This window comes from Lactuca virosa, chromosome 3 (assembly GCF_052849685.1).
Source record: "Lactuca virosa cultivar CGN04683 chromosome 3, Lactuca_virosa_CGN04683_v6, whole genome shotgun sequence".
NCBI classification, from domain to species: Eukaryota; Viridiplantae; Streptophyta; class Magnoliopsida; order Asterales; family Asteraceae; genus Lactuca; species Lactuca virosa.
The window spans coordinates 246623040-246646817 of NC_136428.1; the positions used below are offsets into that span (position 1 = coordinate 246623040).

Genomic DNA, 23778 nt, shown 5'->3' on the forward strand with positions numbered 1-23778 from the left:
TGAGGAACCCTAGAGCCTAAGCAATTGATATTGTAATTATGAGATAAGAATTAATTATGTTGGCTGAAACCCTCGTTCCTCAGCTATATAAGGAACCCCTTGGCTCCCTAATTCGGCTACCACTTGAACCCTAAGAGATCAAGAGCCGATTTTAGCCTTCCTTCTCTCTCCAAGATAATCCAATTGCTTTTAGTGTTTGTGATTCATTAGAGACATCGCATTTGAGGTGCTAGGTTTCTCAAAAGCTCAAGATCTTCTATCTACAATCAAAGGTAACTTTCTAAGTTGTTTATTAGATGTTAATTTCGATTTTATAGTATGCTAGATTAGGGTTTGCAAGTCTTGGACAATTGTTGCATGTACAAATAGAAAAACTAGATCCAAGCATTAGGGTTTGCATGAACACCATAGGAATGTTGTTTTGCTCATAACCCAACATTATAGTGGTTACACGGTATAAAATAATTATACTTTGGAATAATTATTTTATATTGTATCTTGAAAAGGTAGAATAGTGTGTATATCTCATAAACTATACCTATTATAGTTTAAAAATGTTTCACTGAAATGATGAATCCTTTTTATACCATTATCAATTTATTGTGATAATAAAATGAGATGAAATATTAATTATATATATGTTTATATAATTATACCATTTTGCTCAACATATTACAAATGGTTAACGTCTTATAAACTATAGTTATATAGTTTATTTATTGAATCCATTTGTACCCGTTTTCATATATATATATATATATATATATATATATATATATATATATATATATATATATATTGTAAGAAAACAGTAGTGAATTTATACGAAAACCTTGTATGTATACGTTCCCGAGTTTGAAGGTTACGATATTTCATGTATTATAGCATTTTTCACATAAAATATAGAAAGCATATATAACGATTTGTATATTAACACAAGTTTTCTTGTGTTGTACCTGTATTCCCCCCTAAAACATAGAAAAATATTGAAAACTGTAGGGGTATGAACTCACCTCGGGTGTGTTCTTGGCTGGCTTACGAAATGATATGAATGTTCTTTAGGTTAGAACGCGCGAAACTAGTCGTATCCTAATTTGTTTTAAACACATAATACATGTGCAAATTAGATAAACTAACCATTTAAAGGTTAAATAATACTAATTTGTGTAAGGTTACTTACAAGGTTTGAAGGAGTTTCCTGGGAAAGTTTGATGAAGCTACTAGGCAAGCATATGAATATTTGAAGATTGTATGAAGATGGTTTGAAGATTGGAAGAAGTTCTTATGAACTTTTGGGAGAAAAAATGGCGTGAGTTTGGACGTAAAAATGAGGATTTGTGAATGGTGTTTTCGGCCTACTATTTATATATGGAGGAAAATGGATGTGATAGATGCATTGAAATGTGTAATATATCCCTTTGGAAGGTGTGCCATCGGATAAGGTTTGGGTTCTCGGCTTATCCTCCCACCGAAATCCCTTTATTTTGGTCTAAAAACTCAACCGAGATCATCTTGATTGCGGTCCATGTGGTTCTCGGTCTCGCATGGTTCTCAGTCCAAGTGGAGTCCTCGGCTAAGAGGGTTTCGGTCTAGCGAGGGATTTCAGTCCTAATGGGATTTCGGTCTAGCCATGGGATTTGATTCCCAAAACCGAAAACTCTTTAAATAATAAAATTTTGATGATTTAATTTTTAAATATTAACTTTCATTTGACATATTTAAATTTTGGGTTGACTTTCTTTGACTTTAGTTTGACTTGATTGACTTTTATTGACCCGAAATAACCAGCTGTTACACAAACAGATAACATATATAACAAAAATGCTCAAATACTCATGTCTGGCCCAATCAGTCTCGGGCTGGAATACCAGGTATGTCTAAGATGGGCCTAATCATCCCTGGGATGGAATACCCTCGTATCATAAGTGGTTTGGTCCAATCAACCATCGGGTTGGAATACCAAATATGTCGGCTCCAATTAACCATTGTTGGAATACCCCAGGCCTATTGACTGATGCACAAAGCAGTCCAGTCTCACCGTATATCATACAATCATATCAGATCCAATCAACCATCGGGTTGGAATACCCCAGGCCTAATCAACCATCAGGTTGAAATGCCAATATACAACGGGTCCAGTCATCCTCGTAATAGAATACCCTCGGGTTGGAAAGCCCGCGGTCTGTTGGCTCATGCATATAGCAATAAAACCTCAACCATCAATCACCATATAACCAGTCAATAGACAATCGGGTAGATCTACAGATCACTAAGCATACCATCATCCTATATACCAGGATACCGATCTAACAGGTCACTACAGTACAATAGCATGCATAACAGGATATCAAGTCCAAAGGACAGGCCTTGTTGCCTTAACCCCGTAAGTACAGTGAGGAAAACTCACCTCAATCTGCCGATAATCAAATCACTACTCGAACCGCTGAACCGAATAACCTCGCGCCAACTATCAATAGATACAATCTTAATCAATAAATAACCTGATAGCCCAAAATCTGAGACCCGCTCCATAACCAACTCAATAAAGGGTAATTGACCATTTTATCCTTTTCTTACTTGGCCCAAAACCAAGGCCCGTCCTAATTGAACAAAAAGCCCAAGATGGCAACCCAAGCCCAATATGGCGCAACTTCCTAATTGGGCCTAAAATTCTCGAAGCTCCAATACCAAGAAAGTCCCTCAGCCTAACCACGACCCAAAAACAGAAGCCCAATGACCGAACAAGGCCCAATAATGTTGAACTGGGGAGTACGCCCATCATACTCAAGATGTATGCCACGCGTATACGGCCTCGAATCACAGAGTACAAGTCTTTTATGCACAAACTCAACATTGCGTTGAGCGTACACTTACGTATTTCCAACGTACTCCTCAGACCCCTTTTGACTCCAATAAGCCCTTAATTGGTTAAGACAAAGTGCCAAACTCTTAGATCTGATTCTATAAGACTACTTATCATGTAAAGTTGGCAACTATATGTGCTTGCATGGCAAAAAGGGACTCAAAAGCTCAATAAGTACTTAGTAAAGATCTTAATTCTTGCATGGACAAAAATACACTATAAAGCTTGCATTTTAAGGAACCTAGGGACTGAATGGAGCTAAGATCTAGCTCCCATTGCTTCTGGAGTAGATCAAAAACCTATCTTTAACACAAAGACTCCGAAATGCACAAAATACTCCATGAACTAGATCTAAGATATAAGATCACTAAGGTAGAAACTTTATACCTTCAAGATGTAGATCAAGATGCAACAAGCCTGGATCCAAAAGCCTCAAGCAATCCCACACTTCTCCAAGAAGCTCCTTCTTCTATGAACACCAAAAGCATGAAATAAAACCAAAGAACTCAAAAACCACTCAAATGGGGGTTGACGTTTCATTTCTTGGGTTTATAGGGATAAAGGAGGAAGATATTAGGGTTAGGTGATGAGATAGGGAGTTTAAATAGGGTCCAAGACCCTAAATGGGACTAACTGGAGTACGGCCAACGTACTTCCTGTACGCCATGCGTACATCAAAGGATAATTGCAACCATTTGGCTAAGTACGCCCAACGTACGCCAAGTACGCCCCGCGTACTGACCCTCCTACTAGTACGCCATGCGTACACTCGTGTACACCCCGCATACCTGGTGAAACCCTAATTTCACCAATCTTCGTAAGGCCATAACTTCTTTGTTATAATTCCGTTTTCGAAGATCCTTATATCCACGAAAAGGTAACGTAAAGCTCTACACTTCTATCAACACATACCGGCCTTAAGACCTTCTGAACAAAAATCTAATTTCCATAAAAGCCCGAACTGACACTTTACCGAAATACCCCTAGGCTCCAAAACACAAACCAAACACCTGGATCACCTCAATTACATTACTCGCACCCAAATCGGTCTAGATCTCACCTTTCCAAAGGCCCTAAGCATTTTGATTACCGATCTTCGGGCCACAACCCCGAATTAATCGATTTGGGATAGGGCGTTACACAAGATGAAGTTAAATCAATTCTGAATTTCTGTCATTCTGAAGCTTGTGGTGTACATTATGGTCAACAACAAACCGCACACAAAGTTTTGGACAAAAGTATTTATTGGCCCCATATTTTTCACGATTCGTTCCTGTTTTGCAAAACCTGTGACCGGTGCCAGATGACTAGGTCTTTAACATCTCGAAATCAGATGCCACTCACTCCAATTCTAGTATGTGAAATTTTTGATATTCGGCGCATAGACTTCATGGGTCCATTTCCACCATCGTTTGGGTTTGTGTATATCCTGCTAGCAGTGGATTATGTATCAAAATGGGTTGAGGAAAAAGCTACTCAGACAGATGACGCAAAGGTTGTTGTGGTTTTCTTTAAAACCAACATTTTTGCTAGGTTCGGGACATCAAAAGCCATCATCAGTGACCGGGGCACACATTTCTGCAACCGCACCCTCGAGGTTGTTTTGAAGAAATATGGTGTTACTCATCGGGTGTCGACTGCTTATCACCCACAAACAAATGGGCAGGCTGAAGCTTCTAACCAACAGATTAAGGGTATCATTGAGAAAACGATCAACCCTGTTAGGAAAAATTGGAGTATTCGGTTGGATTATGCATTATGGGCTCATAGGACATCATATAAAACTTCAATTGTAATGTCGCCTTATCGAATCATTTTTGGGAAACCATGTCGGCTTCCTGCGGAGTTAGAACACCGGGCATATTATGCTATCAAGAAACTCAATATGAGCATGGATGAAGCTGGTTGGAAAAGAAGGTTGGATATTCAAGAGATGGAAGAAATTCGGATTGACGCTTACAATAATGAAGCGATTTATAAAGAAAAAACAAAGGCTTTTCACGACAAGATGATCTCGCGAAAGGTATTTACTACCGGTCAAAAGTTACTCTTGTATCCCTCTATTTTTAAACTTATTTCTAGTAAATTGAGGCCTCATTGGGTGGGACCTTTTGTTGTTACTAATGTGTTTGATCGTGGTGCCATAGAGATTAAAAGTGAACAAACAGGTAAAATTTTCAAGGTTAATGGTCACTGGCTCAAACCTTTTTATGAGGGTTTCCAAGTCACGAACGAAGAAGTGGAGCTTGTAAAGGTCCCAACCTACCGCAAATGAAGGAATCAAGTAAAACGTTGAGCCAACTTGTTATTATTTTTTTGTGTGTTTCTTAGTTAAATGAATCGTGCTTTTCAAACAAAGAAAACAGAGAGAGGTATGCGTTAAAAAGGATTGCCAAAAATTATGTTTTTCAGAACATGCGATCGCATATGAGTTCGCATATGAGGGTCAAGGATTTCCAATCATATTTTTGAGAAAAAAAAGTTAAACTGCGATCAGAATATATGTTCATGTGATCGCATGTTATGTTTATGCGATAGCAGGTTTTTGATTTACGTTCGAATATGACCGTTGCAGATTTTAAACACGTTTTTAAGAGTAAATTTAAAACATGCGATCGCAGGTAGTGTTTATGCGATCGCAGGTTTTTTGATATACGTTCCAATATAACTGTTGAAGTTTTAAGCATGTTTTTCAAGAAAATTTGAAAACATGTGATCGCAAGATGTGTTATTTTGACTATAAATTGCGAGCGCAAGCCTCATTTGCACTCACACTCGTAGATTTCAGTATCCCACTCTCTCTGTTCTCACATTTCTTTCAAAAAACCTCACAAAAACTCGCATTAATTGTTCATTTCTCGTCCAAATCAATCAAGTAAGGTATCAATTTCTTCCTTTTTACTTCTACTACGCTCCTACGGTACTAGAAATGTGATTCTACGGTTGAAATTCCCTAGAAATTTCATTTTTCTTATTTTGAAATGTGAATTTATCCAAGTTTTGTTTTTAGATCTACGCATCGTTAGAGCTCCGCAGGACCTGTGACTTGAAGCGTTTGTTCCAAACACAAATCAGAAGAGTTTCATCCCAACAGAACTTAAAAAATCAATAAAAAAATCGGACGCAAAAAATACACTACTGCTCAGCGCGCAGTCAAGTATATTCGTTCTGAAACAGACACTCTTTATTTTCTGTCATATATCTGTCCGGGCTTGCGTATCTGCCTGGGAAGTAGTTGCTTGATACAATTATTTGAGAAAAATTGTGTCTGACCTGTTCCTAACCGTTGACCCGAAATATGCCTCCCAGACATACTCGTCAGCGTCGAAATGCTGACGTCCCACCCCTTTCCTTTGTTATTAAGGAGGGTGATGTGCGTATTGACTTAGGATCCCTAGCGGACTTGGACTGTTATCAGCAGCTTACTGAGCGACAGGTCGTCGCTCAGGTTTGGTTCCCCAGCTCCGATGTGTTACAGCAGCTTCGTATTTATGACGACATCCACGCCCTTTTCGCCAACATTGGCTGGGAAAGACTTTTAGACGCTGATTTTTCCACCTCACCTCTGTTGACCAAAGAATTTTTAGCTACCGTGAGTGAAGTTAACCATGAGGTTTACTTTACGTTTCGCTCTTTCAGCACACCCCACAACGTTCATGTAGATCAGCTCTGTAGTTTTTTTCATGCGCCTGTCACAGACCGTTTTTAGTCCCCCATCGGTTTTGACGTAAAACCTTTTCGGACATCTATCACGGGGCTAGACAATTATGACTCATCACATTTCTTACACACTAGTATTGTCCATCCTGTCATGAAAATCGGTTTGAAAATTATTTGTAATATTCTTTACGTGCAAACGGAAACATTTCTTACACACTAGTATTGTCCATCCTGTCATGAAAACCGGAGCGTACTGCTTGCATCTTGGTCACTTAACCATTAAGAGATTTCATAGAGTTTTGAACCTTAGGACGGGCGGGAACATTCGTGGTGGTTTAATCACCATTATCTCCGACATTGTTTCTGATCATTTCCCCCCAGAGTACCAGTTATTCGCGGAAGGATCATTTCGCCTCATCCTAGAGAACCTTCATGAGATGCATATGTTACGACGCATTTTGCATGACCACGTTTGGATGTGTGGACATTTTCAGTATCTCCGAGTCATACATCCTTCCATAATCGCCCTTGCTGACCCCATCAGTTCGACTGAGTGTTTTCTCGCGTCAAATCTTGTACCATCTTCCCGTCCGCGTCAGCCGCCACAGAACCCTCCGTATTTTCATCCTAACAGACCATCATCCTCTAATATACATTCGGATTATGCAGATTGAACCCCCATCCGAGTTGTGCACGACGACGACTATTACACTTCCCCGTATCGGATGCATACAGATTATCACACTGATTTTCGGACTGGCTTTTAGTCTGATAGCCAGGATATTCCACCATCCCCATCTAACATTGACACCAACACCCCTCTCACCTATCAACACTACATTACCCTCCTGCAGAGCATCGAAAACCTTCGTTTCGATGTTCAGCGTGTTGAAACGACATTCTTAGGCGAGCTTCGTAGTTTTCGTGAGGAGGTACTCCGCCGACTTCGACCTACACTTACTCCTCAGTAGACGTTTTCTTCTCCTTCCCAAGCATTGAGTACATTTCTTAATTTTAAGCTTGGGGAGGGGATTTGTCATCTTTTTGTACAAAGTTTTTATGCATTAGTTTCTATAATAAAAAAAATAATAATAATAAATCAATTTTTTTTAAAAAAAAAATCCAAAAAGATTTTTCGTTTATGTTCTTAGTTTCCACTTCTCTTCTTAGTTTTTTTTCTCATTCTCTCTCTCTCTCTCTCTCTCTATATATATATATATATATATATATATATATATATATATATATATATATAGACACACACACACACGAGATGAGCACATTTTTTACATTCGATAGTTCTACGAAGATGGAAAATGAATGTCTGAAACGACCGGGTCGTTATTGGAAGTGTAGAATCAGTTGTCATAACTAGGGGACCAAAACGCCGTAATTTGAGACCCTAGCCTTAGAAAAATAAAAAAATGGCGTACTGAAACGTTTTGTGGGCGGTAATAACAGCTTTGGGATGATTTACTTTTGATTGTTTAAAAAGAACCTTTATCGACAACTCTAGACCCACAGAACACGGACCTATTTGTTGACATGCTTTACCCTCGCAGTAACAAAGAGCCCTTATATCAGATGCACACAGTCAAGAAGAAAGTAACGGTACAATTGTCATATCCAGTACCCAAGTCAAAATTTCAAGCACTTAATCGAAAAAATCTCTAGAAATTCAAACGTTGATTGAAGAACTCAAGCCAAAAACAAAGATATAAATTCAAGTTCAATCAAATCAAAAGTCATCTCAAAGTCAAATCTAGCGAATGAAGAACTGTGTGATATGATTTTTGTGGCTCTCAAAAAAGTGAAAGCATAGGAGTTGGGCCCCTACGGGTATGGCCCACTACTTTAGCGAAAGTTGATTTGACCTGATGGGTTCTTAAGGATGCGTCGATTCTTGTTTTTGACTATCGAGTCTTAAGGACATGAGATCGTGGACTGTGTTATTTTCGCTCACAAGGCTAATGAAGGTATAAAGTTTAAATAAAACTTTAGCTGGACTATTGGGTTACACCGTTTCGGGTCATCCTCACTTTGGGAGTCTGTGGTACTTGAAAGGTAGCAGGATGGTCGTCTAGGTAGTGAATCCATTGGAGCTTCATCGGTGTAAAGTCTTATCGTATAAAAAATATATATTAAAAAAAGTTATTTTTAGTTATTTATTTTCTTTTCCGTATCATTGTTTATTTTTCATTTTGTTTTGTTTTTGCATGTGTATTTTATTCCTTGTTCGTTTTGTTTTCCGTATTGATCTTGCTAGTTAGGTTTTCCTTTTTAGTTGTTAGTTCGTCTCGTTTATTCCCTTATTACTCTTACCCTCAATTCTATTTCCAATGTTTATCCTTTCCTTACTCGAGGGAAAGTAACGTTTAAGCTTGGGGAGGTTTGTTAGATGCATTTTATATGCTTCTTTTAGCACGTCTTTCTCGGTATTTATCTATAAAAAGTTAACTATCTCCCTAATGTTATTATAAATTATGTGTTTTTCATTATATTTGCAAAATGCCTGTACTACTCACGTTTGTTATGATTTTCAGGGCCATTTGGAGCACATGGACGAATACGTGAGTTCGGGATGCGTTATTGGAAGCATTGGAGCTCAATTGGAGACGACACTAAGGAAAGATGCTGAGGAATGATCAAGAATAGCTTGGAAGGAAGAATTGCAACCAAAAAGAGACAAAATGAAGAATATGCGATCACATATGTTGTTTAGTTGCAGAAGAGCTTCGAGGATTTTTCGTGTCAATAATTCAAATGGAAGAAAAAAGGAATTCATGTGATCCCATATAACCCAACCTGCGATCGCATGTTACCCAAAAAGTCTCAGAATAGCAATGTACTTCATTAAAATGGCCCGACATGCCTTTTCATGAATATGTGATCGCATATGTGGCTACCTACGATCGCATGTACGTGCGTTTTCTTTGTTGGGCATATAAAAGGCCTCCGAAGATATCCCAGTAACCTAATTCATGATTCCAGACGACTGCGAGGCGATTTTGAGAGGTTTTCAAGTGCGAAACACATATCTGAAGAACACGATTCAAGTTTTACTTTCGTTTAGTAAGAATAGTCAATTAGATTTTATTTTTACTTCTTGTAACTTGTTTTTAGCCATGTTAGGCTAAAAATATTTGATTTCAGTTTCGCAAACGACTTGACTTTTGTGCAAGTAATCATTAGGCACAATTATTGACTATCTTTACTGTTTAGTTTGATCAGTTTTATACTCAATTGAATGTTTGATTTTGATTCAGTTTTTGTTGGCCACTTTAATTGTTTAAAAATCATTCCAGTTATCTGATTCGTCTAGATCCGTAATTTTCTGTATTAGACAGTAAAAGTAACAAATATTAGATTATTTATGTGTTAGGGTTAACTCTAATGTAAGTTGATCAAACAAGTCTTTACGCTTCTAAACTTGTGAGAAGTACTGGATTTTACTGGGAATTTTACACTGTGCTTAATGTTACTTTTCTTAATTAATTAAGAGCTTATTTGGTTAATTTAATAAAAAGTAAAGATTAATTCAAAGAGCTTGTTTTGGTTAAACATTTTAGTAAAAGAAAATTGTTAGAGATTACTAATGATTTTCAGTACCAGTTTAAACAGTATATGGTTCAAGTATCGTGTTGAAGGTTATTTGCATGATTAGGAGAATCACTGCGAAACTGAAATTGTTTTATCTTCTAAATTTTATTTTATAGTTTAAATTGGATTTTCTTTCTTTTATGAATTTTTGTCAAAACTAGTTTTAATAGTCAAAAAATCCCCCCATTTTAATTTTTGTCAACTTAGTGAGTACCTTACGCAAGAGAGGCATAGACCTTAGGACGTGGCCTTGTGGATTCAACCTTGCTTTCCTGTACTACCCCTTAGTGCATTAGAGCAACATTTTTATTTATATTATTTGTTTGTTAGGCATTGCGACATGTTTTTAACAACCACTCACTTCCTCAACCGCCTTCCATCTAAATCCATCTAAAATCACACCCCTTACTTTAAACTTTACCAAAAGCAAGCAACATATGATTATCTTCGCATCTTTAGATGCTTATGTTACCCGCATTTGCACCCACCTCATAAACTCGCTCCACGATCTACCCCTTGCGGTTTTCTTGGTTATCTCGAAAATCACCATAGATTTCGTTGCCTTGACCTTCACTCCAAAAGATCATCATCTCAAGACATGTTATTATTGATGAACATGCTTTTCCTTTGGCTCAATGACACCCAACTCACCACCATCATATGACTTTCTCAACACATACGAGCCTCTAAACTGCATTGTCTCCAAGTTTCTTATGTACACTACGCCGGCTTCCCACCCCTCCCACCACCACAAATAGAGATGCACAAAGACCCGATCCGATCCGATCCGGATCCGGATCCGATCCGGTTTGATGACGTCATAGCCGATCTGAATAAGCCAATAATCCGAACCGGTTTCAAACCGGATTTGACCAGTTTTCCGAGGCCCCAATCTGAATCGGTTTAATCCGATCCGGTTACAATCCGATCCGAAATCCGATCCGAATTTGGTTTTTTTTTTTTTTTTTTTTTTTTTTAAAAAAAAAACATTTTTTGGACCTCATATATAACACAAAATGCAACATAGGTTCATTAAAATAGTTAAAACATACATCAAACGTCGAATTAGAAAGAGTTTTTAAACTAGTTAACTAATAATAATAATAATAATAAAGTTGCGTTATAACATTTAGCCAAATAGAAATAGTTTTTGTGGTCTTCCACTTCGTGTCGCCGTCACTAAAATATTCTTTAACCGCCACGCAAATAAGTAGGGGTGTCATCAATACCATATTCTTCATCTTCGTCTTCGTCTTCATCGTCATCGTCTTCGTCTTCCGGAGGTGTTGATAAGCCTTGTGCATATTCTTCATCCATGATCTCCGGTTCAACATTTTGTGGTAGTGGGCCTTCTAGTGATGCCAAGTGTTGTATACGTTCCACCGAATCCAAGTAATCCTTCAAGCGAACGCAAACCTCTACCGCAACCGGGGTAAGATTCGTCCTCAACTTTGATAAAACTCTACCACTAAAAGAAAAAGCGGATTCCGAATCTACCGTGAAAGCTTGGACGATTAGTAAATCGCGGGCCATGACGGAGAGAATAGGAAATTGTGCTTCCTTTTCTCTCCACCAAGCCAAAAGATCCAAAATTTTAAATTGTGGTGCACTCATGAATTTTAAAAAATTTGACCCCATATAAATTCCAAGTTCGCTACTAGGGGTTAATGTACGTGCTCTTTTGTTTTGTTCCTCCAAAAGGTAGTTATAGAGGTCGATATGAAAATCCGTTCGACCCCCACCACTACCCGATGCACCACTAGTAGAGTCGGTTACACTTGCAAAAGTGTTTGACATATCGCCATACTTTGTAGCGTAAATGTCAAACAAATTAGTAAAAGTATTATTAAAAGTGTGTATTTGGTTACGGATGTAGTTTGAGTCATCTTTGTCCAAATTTAAAGACATAGAAATTTTGGTAATCAAAGCCTCTACACCCGTAACATTGATACATGGGTTTAATGTCGCGGCACAAGTAAAAAGTGGTGGCATTTCTTTGAAATATTTGACTAGTTTTTGTCTCATTAGTCTCGTAACCAAAACAAATATTTCACTTCTTTGTTCAAAACGCTCCAATTGTGCAGACATCAACCATAATTCATTTAGTAACAACGGACTTGTAGGGTAATACACGCCCGATAAAAAGGTGGTTGATTGTTTAAAAACTTTTAACATTTCCGCAAACTCTTCCATCAAATCCCAATCATAATCCGAAACCGGATTTTTTCCTTTTGAAATTGTGTCGTAAAATAATTGTAAAGCGATTCTTTGACGTGTCAAACTTTCAAACATCATACATGTTGAACTCCATCTAGTGTCAACATCCCAATGAGGACTATATGGAGTTACGTGTATGGAAATGACAAACTTTCGATATTTTTCCATTGTAACTTTATTTTTTCCAAAAACTCTAGTTAACACAATTTTGAATTTTTCAATCGTCGAATCTATCATTTTTAAACCATCTTGTACCGCAAGATTAATAATGTGACAAACACATCTAGTATGAAAAAACGAGCCATCCAAAATAGGTTTATATTTTGCAATTAATCTTTTTGCCGCGACGGTATTATTACTTGCATTGTCAAACGAAATAGAGAAGATTTTGTAGCGTAAATTATAAGTCTCTATAACGCTTACTAAAATTGCAAATAATCGTGCCCCCGTGTGAGGATGCGCAAAAAGTTCAAAAGCAATAACTCGTTTGTTCATTACCCAAGTAGTGGGATCTATCCAATGTGCCGTGACGGCAAGATAGCTTTTGGGACAAGTACCGGTGGAGGACCAAACATCACACGTTAAAGAAACACCGGTTTTTATATTTAAAAATCTCAATTGCATATCTTTTTTGGCTATATCCCAATACTTTAAAGCATCACGTCTAAGAGAAGTGCGACTTACTTGCCGGTATTGTGGTTGCATTTTTTCCCGCAAAATCCTTGTTAATCGTGGGTTGTCGAAGTGGCTGAAAGGCAAGCCCTCTTGAATGACGAACTTGCAAAAGCTTTCACGAATGTCATCATTGTTGTAAATAAAGATCGAACCGTCGGGAGTAATATTTGGTTGATCCGGATCGCCTTGACCTTTTACAACCGGACACGTTTTTGTTGTATGACTCCTCAACGTACTATTGCCATCTTTTCCCAAAAACATCCCGCATTGCTTGCACCTTGCTTTTTCTTTCCCGTTCGACAACAAACACAAATCGTAATGTTCCCAAACATCTTTACTCCGAGTGGTTGGTAAGATTTTAACCACCGTTGCATCCGACTCTTGAGCCGCGGTAGAATTTCGGGAGCTCATTTCTTGGAAGATTATGAAAATAAAAGTATAAAGTAGAAGTAGAAAGTAGTAGAAATGTGTGTAAAATGTAAATGGAGCAAATAGGTTGTATTTATATGTGTTTGGAAGGGCAAAAAAGTCAAGAAAAGTCAAACTAGCCGTTTTTTCCCCTTTCCAACGGCTATAAAAAAAAAAAAAAAATTCAAATTTCCGAAATTTCAACGGTAAAAAAAAAAACCGGTTTCAATCCGGTTTCGGATCCGGTTTGAACCGAATCCGGTTCTCAATCCGAGGGTCAATCCGAAATGCTGTCCGAATACTCAATCCGGTTTCGATCCGATGGCCGGTTTAATCCGATCCGGTTCGGTCAAAACCGGTTTTGACCAAATCCGGTTTTCGGATCGGATCGGATCCAAGAGCCCAATCCGGTTTTTGTGCCCATCTCTAACCACAAACACCACCTTAATCACCACCTTCCCCATACCTCATCTCTGATGCAAGTCAACCAACCGCCGTCCCCCTCTTTCCCTGCAGCCTCCACTTTGGGCAATCTCGTTGCTTCTGCAGCATCCTCGGCCACAGCCACATCGGCGGTCGGCAACCACTACCACTATCCCACTATGACGTCTAATCATTCCACCTTAAACACCAACACCCCAGCACCCCCTTTGCACCACTACATGCATACTCGATCTTGTATTGGTATTGTTAAACCCATGACTCACTTAAATCTCCACATATCTTCTCTTTCTCCAATACCCAAAACTCATATTCAAGCTCTTCGTAATCTAAAATGGAAATCCGCTATGCTTGACAAATATGGGGCTCTTATTAAAAATAGGACTTGGGTCCTTGTTCAACGCCCTCAAGGGGTTAATATTGTTCGCTCAATGTGGCTATATAAACAAAAAATCAATGTTGGTGGTTCTCTTAACAGGTACAAGGCACGACTCATTGCTAATGGTAAGAGTCAACAACAGGGTATCGATTGCGAAGACACTTTTAGTTAGGTCGGCAAACCGGCCACCATACGGACGAATCTTAGTACTGTTGTCTCCCGACAATGGCACATTCACCTGCTCGATGTCAAAATATGTTTCTCCATGGCCATCAATCAGAGACTGTCTATATGCACCAACCCCCCCCCCCCCCCCCCCCGGTTTTGTAGAACCTTCCAAACCGGGCCACGTCTATCGGCTTCAAAAGTCTTTATATGGCCTCAAGAAGGCTCCTCGAACCTAGTTTCGGCGCTTCGTCACTCATGCCATGCGACCTGTTTTCAAGCACATCAATAGTTGGATTCTTCTTTATTTGTTTTACAGCAGGGCAAAGACTTGGCTTACTTACTGCTATATGTCGACGACATCATCTTGACAGCTTCAAGTTCTATGCATTTACGCCAGCTCATCTCCTCTCTCAGCAAAGAGTTCGCCATGACAGATCTCGGTGACCTGAACTACTGTCTGGGCATTTCTGTAACTAGGTCCAAGACTGGCATGTTTCTTTCTAAGAAGAAATATGCATATGAGCTACTTTAGCACGCTCATATGACCGATGCCAACCCCAGCCGCACTCCTTTCGATTTCTCCGCCAAATTGGGAGATGGAAGCACTATGTAGCTGACCCATCATTGTATCGTAGCCTTGCGGGGGAATTACAGTATCTCACGTTCACTCGACCAAATATCTCCTTCGTTGTTCAACAAATATATCTCTACATGCACGACCCCTGATAACCACATTTCAATGGTCTAAAACGCCTGTTGCGATACATCAAAGTCACTCTTGATCATGGTCTACAGTTGTACACCTCCTCATTAATGACTCCCAGTGCCTACTATGATGCAGACAGAGGCGATGCCCAGTCACTCACAGGTCCACCTTTGGTTAGTGCGTTTTCCTAGGAGGGAACCTTATATCATGGTCGTCCAAACGACACCATACGAAATCCCGATCCAACGCTGAGGCTGAATATCGCGGCGTAGCCAATGTAGTTGCTGAAACGAATTGGCTACGTAACTTGTTTCGTGAGCTACACTTACCACTTCGTTCAGACACTCTCATCTATTGTGATAATGTGAGTGTGATTTACATGTCGGCAAACTTGGTTCAACATCAGCGAGCCAAACACATAGAGATTGACATTGACTTCGTTCATGACAAAGTTGCTATGGGTCAAGTTCGAGTTCTCCATGTTCCATCTATATACCAGTATGCCGACATATTTACAAAAGGGCTTTCCTTTCCACTATTATCCGACTTTCGCTCCAGTTTAAGAATTCGTGAACCTCCCGCTGAAACTGCAGGGGCATATTAGTCATGTATTCTTTACACTATTGTATTAGCTTAGCCTTATTGTTGTATTTGGCCCTTTCTTATTCTCGGCCAACATCTATTGTACTCTTGTATATATATTGTTTGATATCAATAAAATCATTCAAGGGAAACAATCGCTTTTAATAAATATATTAATTTGAAAAACATGGATTACATTTTTTCTAGTACCTCGTTTTATTATTTTCACAAAACAAAAACGTTGAGTTTATGGATTGAATCTTGAGTTTTAACAAAATTATGTTGGTAAATTCATATACGATCACACAGTTTGTATATGTTTATACAACTGCATGTAACATTAACAATATGTGTGTTTATCATCAATGTAAAAAAAATGAGAAAGAAAAACTAAAACATATTTTCGTTTATAACCATTGTTTTTTTCATAACCATTGTTCGGTCTTTTTCAAAAAGCATTCCAAGAAGAACATGCACTTTGTGACAAATTAGAAGTGACATATACCCGATTTCGAATTCAAGTTTACCAGAAATTATGTTCCCTACATTTATATGTTTCATACCTAACTCATTCGTACACCATTTGACACATATCTAACCATATGCATGCTCGATTAAGTTTTTGGTCTCATTGTACAATTTTCACCAAACTCCCCAAACAAATCGACAATTTGTACGCAGTCTTTGATCCTCCCCGAGTAATAAACCAGACCAAATTAATTCATGGTATTATTTTAGCTTTTGTGGCTACAATTTTGAAGACACTTAAAAGGGTCCGTTACTAAAGTCTGGGCATTATCCAAGTTCATTTAATTAGGCCTTTAACATATCTTTGTCAATTAGGTACATGCATTTATCGTTAATCTTCTTCTTTCCTAAAATGGAAAGACGAACATGCGAAACATACGTCATCTTACTTTCTAGACCCTATTTTTGTGCATAAATTTTTACGACCTATAACTTTAACATTATTGAAAGCTTCAAGAGCACTTGTTTATTATCCTAGAATAGACACGTGCATTCCTGTATAAATTTTTTTATTATGTTAATGTATATCTCCGTTGAGTGATGTATTAACTTGATCACATTTATTTGTGTAATTTAGCGTAATTAATTGTAAAATGTATAGGCTCGAAAGATCTCTGATAAAGTTATGTATCGTGTTGATAATGAATCATAAGATCGATTGAAAAACCCACTCGATCAAGTTACGAGATTAGATTACTATGAAAGCTTCATATAAACCAGGTAAGAGTATTATATGGAGTAAAGTGAATATTAAAGAGACTTATAAACGACAGACAAAAGTAACCTAATTTTACATTAACTCACCCAACTCTCATTTACATACGCTAAAAGACAAAACCATAAACACACACACAAGAAGACAAACAAAAAACGCACACATAAACACACACATTGCAGTATAAATAGGAGGTGTGTTTCATAAGGAGACGTGTGGTTGAAGTTCTTGTTTTCACTCACAGTCGCTGCTACTAACAGCTTCAGTTTCCACCACCCTTCTATGGAAGTTGCGGTGGCAGCCACAGGCGGCACAGGTAAGTGAAGCCTCCGTGTCCTCCTCCTCACTCGCCGCCATGAATTCCCGACACCCATCAACAGCATACCCGCCAACGTTGGCTGCATGGTTTCTTTGACACTCGCCATATCTCACATGAACCCTCATCGTGTTCGATGAGTTAGCTGAATCCATTGACGGTGGTGGTGGTAGTGGTTCTTCCCTTTTCAACACAACTCGTCTTTTCGTCATTTCTTTAGAGAAAAGATGTCTTCTTTGTTTCTTAACTTGCGTAACCCTAAAAGGGATTATTTATAGGCTGTAAAGCTTTTCACTAACCTTAAGAATATATTTGATTAGTTTCACTTTTCACCCTTACTATTTGATTATGTTGCCATTCTTAACCTTACTGTTTTTATTAATCAAAATTAGACCTTTGTGTTTTTTTTGTAAGGATACTACGGCAGAATTATAGTTTAAGTTTTGGTTAGAAGAAGTATGCATGTGTGCTTCCACATGTATATGCGATCTTAGCTATCTATTGGCACATGTATGTTTCTAAGAATATTTCCTGTTTCTTTTTTTAGCCTTAATTTTACCCTTTTTTCAAAATCTATTTCTTTTTTTGTCTTAAAAATTATAGTAAATATTAGATATTTTATAGACTACTTTTACAATTTCTTGAAGTCGATTTTTGAAATTTCTTACCGCCTTTGAGTAATATTTATTACATATATGAATTTCTTGAGAAAAGAATGATCAATTGTCCGAATAGATATGTACTCTCTTAGCAAAATAAAGGACTAATTTATAATCTATAATCTATTTATTTTTAAATCCCTCTCCTTTAGAGTTGGTATTACATATAGAAAAAGTGAATGACACAGAAGTTATGCCAAGATAATATGCCCAAAAATGTTTGGTTGAAAAGGAATTCAGATTGGCAAAATACTTATAGGAGGGAGCATGTTACATCAAATTGTCAAGACTTATCCTTAGAATAAGCTTAATTATGAGTTTGAAATTCGGTATTATCCGTAACATTATTAGTATGATTTACCATGTTAACAACAAAATTTCTTGCGTTTTAGACCGCAAAATTGAAATTATGTCCAGAATGTAAGAAGAGTAAAAAGACAAGGGTTGTAAGTGAAAGTGTCATTTATCTCATGTGGTGGGTAATAATGTATAATAGTTAATTAAGTGACACAAACACCCTCTAGAGTGGTCCAATTATGAACTGATTACCCAAATGTTAACAACTCATTAAGCATAGAACAAAAGTGTTTCCTTCTTTTTGAAGGGATAAACGAAAAAAACTGGTCATTAATAGACTTTCATTTCATCTAGCTTGTTGAACTGCCCAAGAACAACTAAGCTAGTAAACTCGTAATTTATATTTTTGGTTATCCTTTTCATAACATTTTTATAATGCATGAAATCAAACAAAGAGAAAAAGTGATTCCATATTATTATTAATTAAAAGGATGTGATGAAGTGATTGGAAATCATGCGTAAGCCCTAATAATTCAATGCACCAAATACGACTTTTAATTTCATTTGACTTGTTGAAATGACAAAGAAAGTAAAAAGATTCTTAGGTTTTCGGATGGCAAGAGTGTCTTTATTTTACTAATTTGTTTTTGGATGGCAAGAAGATAAGTTGCGATAAATGAGGATATAATTGGAGTGAGCAATTAACTTATATTATACGATGTAACTGTGAATAAAATACGAATTTTCATTTCATTAGATTTGTGAAACGACCAAAAACGATAAAAGCTTTAAGGTACTCTTTTTTTTTTTTTTTTTTACTTTTTCTTTCTAAAATGGCTAATTAAACATCTGGGGTTAATTCAATGTATCAAATATTAATATCCTCACTTCGGATGTGACATTAGGGTTCTATCTTCAATGAATCTAATTAATTGATTATGGTAATTGGACATGGTTTTCTTTTAATTGAGTAATGACAAACTAATGGGTAATGTGTAATCTCACCATTTTAAGAAAACAAAATTGACTAAGAATAAAGATTAAATGAATCGATATCAAATTTGTGCAGCTCTCATGGGATTGTTGCATGTATGCTTACACATTTTAGGCACTTTTTTTTAACACTAGACTTTAATTAAAACAACTAAAAGTTGGAATTACATGGTACAATACAATGGGTTTTCAACCCAAGAGATCCAAATCAAATTCCTACCCCATTTCGCTCTACTCCTAATCCATAAAAAGGCCAAAGCATTGACATCATAGGCTAAAGCTGTCACACCCCGCTAAAGCGGAAACGCAAGGTATGACAGCGACAAAGGTTTCATTGCAAAAGATAAAGATACATCACCATAGCAATATTTAAAAGTTTACAACCCATAGTTTAAACAAAACAAAGTACAAGTTTTCCAAAATGACATTGTTCAAAATATAACTTCATAAAATAACTTCCACACGATGCAGCATGCTCTATGATGATGAATCTCTATATCCACTTACTAATTATTTCCTGAAAAAGCATGTAAAACGAGCGTCAACTATGAAAATAGTTGGTGAGTTCACAGGTTTATAAAATCAAGATTTTGTATAAGACTTTTCATAAATACAAGTACATTGCTTTAATGAGAACAAAGTTCATTGCTATAATGAGAAACAAAGTTGATTGCTAAAATTGATAAACGAGTTTATTGCCATAATAGATAACAAGTTTATTGCTATAATGTGTAACGAGTTTGTATGTGTATGAGCAAACAATGAGTCTCAACCAAACCTATGACTGAAGCCCTATCAAGATCTATGCTTATCGTTCCATAGATGAATATGGTATCATGCACTCCAGCAATAGGGCGAGTGAGGAGTTGTCAATTCCTAATAGCGCTATCCATAATGACCATTGGCTCAAAGAGTTAATGGTTAGAGATAAGGGAAGGGCCTTAGTACGATAAGTTCTCATGTTCCGTGTTGCATAGACATACATAGAGAGACATAGCAATAAAATAGCAATCATGTTTGATACAAATCAATTTAAATACAACATTCAAATAATAGTTTTTCGGGACATGCTTTTCCACCCCAAAACATAAAAAAAGCTGAAAATAGGGGAGTGCGTGAATACTCACTACGTTTCGAGTAGGTACAAGTGGTACTTCGGAATGCACCAACGTCTTACTACCGGAATCCTACGACATCAAACACACACTAGTGAGTTTCCATGTCGAAATCTAATGCTAATATACTAAATTCTACATATAGTGAAATGCCAATTTATGTTTTAGTATTTGATTTTATATTAATTGGTTACACTTTTTCTGAAATAATGAAATTCTACAAATCGTGCGATTAATTACAACATTGGAATATAAATTTTCCAAATTTTTAAGTCCTTATTACAACATAAATTCACGGAAGTAGCATTCAAAGGATAAAAATTCTCAAACTTTTTATTTAACTGTTATTACACAATACTAAGCTGGGAAATTATAAAAATGGATTTCCAAGCTGTTTAATTATATTTTATGATTTTTGAGCATTTATTCCAATAAAAATTGAAATAAATAGAAAACAGTTTCCAAAATTACCCAAACTTTTTATTTAACTGTTATTATACATAAATAGGCTGGGAAAAATATAAAAGATATTTTTCAGTGGGTATTTCTATTTTTCCTTGTTTTATTCCTTTAAATAATCTTTAATTGAAGAAATAATATTAAACAGTTAAAATAAATTACCAAAAAATTTTGTAACATCATTTACAGTATAAATAACCTGAGAAAAATATCAAAAGTGGTCTTCATATTATATAATCCGGTTTTGGGTATTTATGTGTATTTAAGTGTAATTAACTTTAGAAATTAAGAGAAAAATAGTTTACAGTGGAGAAAAATCCTTACAATTTTTATGTAACCTCCTACTGTAAAACATGATGTTCTGGTAAATTTTCATGAATTTTGGATAATCAGAACTATTTTTCCTATTTTTAAACCATTATAATTACCAAAATTTGGAAAAAATAGCAAGGCATGATGAAAAATGTTGAAATTATTTTTCTGAGTCATCCATCACAGGTAAGGTATGCGAAAAGTGTTAGATAAAATTTTCACACTCTCCAAAGTGGTTTTGTGATTTATTATATCCTAACAAAAAGAAAATTGGAAATCATACCAAACAGCAACAAAAATTGATGAAATTTAGTGAGGGGTCATTATCCATCATAAGGGTCATTCATGAATTTGTTCCGGATTTATTGACCTCTGGAAGTATTTTATGTGATTTATGCCCTTGGTTTCTAGCAATAATTTTAATAAATCAAAGAAATAAATAAAGCTTTTGGTATTTTACAGATTATCACATGCATGTAAGGGCTTCCAAAAGGAAAAATGTTCGAAATTTATTCAGAAGGGAAATAGGGGTATTGAACCCAAACAAGATAAGAAATGTTGCATGCAATGGTGCATGAGATGTAAATGTGGCTGAAGTTTATGAATTTATGTAGCCCATTCAGTGGGGTTTTAAGCCACGAAATTTCAACCGTCATTCACTGCATATGTTAAGTTTCTAAAGTATTTTTCCCCAGATTTATGGTTGGGTTTAAGGCCATTGATAATGCTAGGCAAAAATGGTGATCATAGAAAAAGAGCTGTTTGCGCAACCATTTTGTAAAAATTTCCAAAAATCGGATATTTAATATTTTACAGTGAGACCAGTTGGGTTTGAAATTTAACTCACTAAATTATCCAATACAAAAAGAATATCATGATTTGGTTAAGAAATGACCGAGTTATGGTCGTTCAAAGTTGAACAAAGTAATCTGGCAGATTGCATGTTTGCTTTGAGTGCATCCTTAGGACATTTTGACAAGAACATCATGCATGCCTTTGATAAGGTCCGATTTCTAGCACATGCATGGAGTGAATGAGCATCCAAGATGTACTAGAAATGGTTTAAATGCTTTTGACCATGCAAGAACACAAAAGAAATGGAGAAGAAGATATAATACTTGTTTTTGAAGTCACATGAACATATGTGCATCATTTTTACTCCTTGCATGGGTTTGATCCCGGATTTTCACCATTTCAAACACATGCATTGTGTTATGGTGAGAATCTACAAACCACAAGGGGAAAATAAAGATTTCTAGCCATGGAAAGGCATAGAATCCGAAAAGAAGAGAAAACTAAGAAGAAGAGGTAGTAGAATCATGAAATTATGGAAGAAGATGTTGTTGTTTACCTTGGTTTTGATCTTGAGGGAAGTAAGAACACATTCAAAGTCTTCAAAATCTCGAAATTTGGCAGAGAAATGAGAGAAATTTCGTGAGTTAGAGAGAGAGAGGAAGAGAGTTTGTGTGTGTTAGGAGGGTGGAGTGTGAGAGAGTGAAGAGAGAAGAGGTAGAGTGAGGGAGAAGTTCTAATGATTGAGTTTTGGGAAGAGGGAGCATGGGGAGAGGGGAGATGGCCGGTTTTTGAGTGGGTTAGGAGCCCTCTCTCTCCAAAAATTCAAATTAATAATTTCCCTCTTCATTTTTTTATAAAAATCTAATTTTTATAAAAGTGATTCTTTAAGCAATTTGATTTATTTAAAAGTCTTGTTTTTAACTAATTAATTATGATTAATGCATGATAAATTTTATTTCTATTTCATTGGTATAATCCATAATTTGATTAATAAAAATTTGATATTAGAAAGTTTATAGCCAAATTTTATAAAGTTTTTAAGCTTTATGATTTATAAATTTAGATTTTTAGCTCTCTTAGGGTTTTTGGAATATTGTTTGATATTCATCATCATAATGAAGTATAATTAGAATATTTTAATTTATTTTTAGGGTTTTATACCCTTTTTCAATTATAACAAAGCTTGAAAGTTTCATTCAAATTATAGCATTGGCATTTCCTATTGTAGTTAAGCAACTTACTAGAATCGTAAGTGTCAAGTATATTAGTCCTAGGTCTTAGATGGATCCTAGTTTATGTAAGATTTTGACCTAATTTATACTACTAGGCCATCGCATGATGTGCATGATTGGTTATTATAAAGATGCATGAGTCCGAGAATGACCTGAATTGACAGTTGTCACAGTATCCCCCACTTAAAAAGAATTTCGTCCCGAAATTCATTCTATGTCATCGCTTGTCATCGTATGGGAAAAGTTGTGGATACTTTTCCTTCATGAAGTCCTCACGCTCCCAGGTGTACTCCGATCCGCGTTTTGAGTTCCATCGAAGTTTCACAATCGGGATCTTACTCCGCTTAAGTTGTTTTACCTCCCTGCCAAGGATTTCTATCGGTTCCTCAACGAAGTTTAGCTTATCATTTATCTTAATTTCCTCCAGGGGTACTATCAATGTTTCGTTGGCTAGACATTTGTTAAGATTGGAGACGTGGAATGTGTCGTGAATGGCGCTTAACTCTTGGGGCAACTGGAGTTTATAAGCTACCGGACCAATCCTTTCAATGACTTCAAAGGGTCCAACATATCTCGGGCTTAGTTTTCCTTTCTTACCAAAACGCACAAGCCCTTTCCAAGGCGACACTTTTAAAAGTACCTTGTCTCCTACTTGGAA

At 36.6% G+C, this 23778-nt stretch overlaps 1 pseudogene; it reads right to left on the reverse strand.

Annotated features, from left to right (window-relative positions):
* Positions 1-16933: 16933 nt before the first annotated feature.
* Positions 16934-17511, reverse strand: LOC145162900 (mini zinc finger protein 2 pseudogene; annotated as a pseudogene).
* Between the last annotated feature and the right edge of the window lie 6267 nt (positions 17512-23778).